Below are 1,601 nucleotides of genomic sequence, written 5' to 3'. Positions count from 1 at the left end.
TCTCCTTCCGCTTCATTGCGCCATCACCTGTCCCTTCCAGATCAGTTTTTATGTTATCTTCCCATTGTGGCCTTGGTCTACCTCAAGGTCTGATACTCTGCATGTCAGGTTCCACTCCAAAAGTATTACCAGTTTGATGTAGTGGAATGACTTGCAACTTTCTGTATAACCCTGAGCGCTATGTCAGTGGTGGCATGGTGCAGCTAGCAGCAGGACCTCCCATGCCAAACACAATGAAGGGGAGAGACCAGACTAAAAGGAATACCTTATCTCATGAAAAAAACTAATGTTATGAAACCAAAACTAAAGCCTTGGACAAATATGAAATATGGACCATGGGATGTTAGAAGTTTGCATACACGTGGAGCTTTAAAGTATCTATTAATAAAGAAGAAATGGTATAATAGCAACATCTTTGCTATCCAAGAGGTAAGATAGTCTGAATGCGGAGATTTGAGGCCAGGAAACTATACCAATATATGTATTGTTGCCAAAATAAATTTTGCTTACTGACTTATACCAGTATGCTCAGCTGAAGTATCAGACAAACCTAGACTAGAATTTTCTATTTGTTTTACAAACCCTAAGAATTTAAAAGCAATAAATAAAAATAGTGATTTTTACCCTCTAATAAAAAAGTTACATTGCTATTCAAGAGTACAGCTAGCCACAAGTAGCTTTGTAAAAAACTTAAAATACTATATTTGATTTTGCCTTGAAGTGTTTTTAAGGTAAGCACTTTATTTAAAAACCCACTAAATTTACATATATAGAAATGTTCACAGAGGGTGTTATAAAAACACTGTGAACATATTTTGCTTACCAAAATTGGAGGTCTTGGTAAAAAAAAAAATCTTTAAGTATTTTAATAAAAACTAAACATAATTCCCAAAACTATTATAAAAAATGATACAAAAATGGTCCTTTTCAAAATGAAAACTTTGAAAGAACTGAGTTGTTTCAAAAATAGAAAATATTTATCACATTGAAGATTTTTGAAAGCAATAATGTCCAAAAAAGCATTTTCCACACAGAAAAATTATTTGAAATAATTTTGAACAATGACACAAGTAAAAGCATATTGTTGTAATTGAAAACAATTATCTGAAGCTGGCCTATGTAGCTGTGTTGTGTGTGTGTGCGTGCATGTGGGTGTACGATTTAGTGTTTTATTTCTGTGAACTTTATGTGGGGATCTATATATTACCTTTATGGAAAGTTTTTCATTCATTCAGATTGACAGATTGTTTTTGCTTTTGTCTTGGTAAAGCAAAATCTGTATTTTGAGGCTAGCATTGTACGTGTAGTTTAGTAAGAAAAGAGGATACAGTAACTTTGTGGTTAAATTATATACAATAAACATATGAATAAGTATTTGAAGATAACCATTGCGTCACTAACATGTCAAAGTCCCTACCAAGCTTAGAGGCCCATAAAGCACACCAGCTTCTATAGCCAATGATGTGGGAAAAAAGGTGATATGTCTGGTAGAGTTCAGAGAAGAGCCACTTAAATGATTAGAGGCTGAAGAGCAAGCCATATGAGGAAAGGCTGACAAATACAGGACTGTTCAGCCTAGAAAAGAGAAGACTTCAGGGGGA

The sequence above is a fragment of the Gavialis gangeticus genome, unplaced genomic scaffold, assembly GCF_001723915.1.
Source record: "Gavialis gangeticus isolate Ggan-Ray unplaced genomic scaffold, GavGan_comp1, whole genome shotgun sequence".
Classification (NCBI taxonomy): domain Eukaryota; kingdom Metazoa; phylum Chordata; order Crocodylia; family Gavialidae; genus Gavialis; species Gavialis gangeticus.
Note: the sequence above shows the minus strand (reverse complement) of the source record.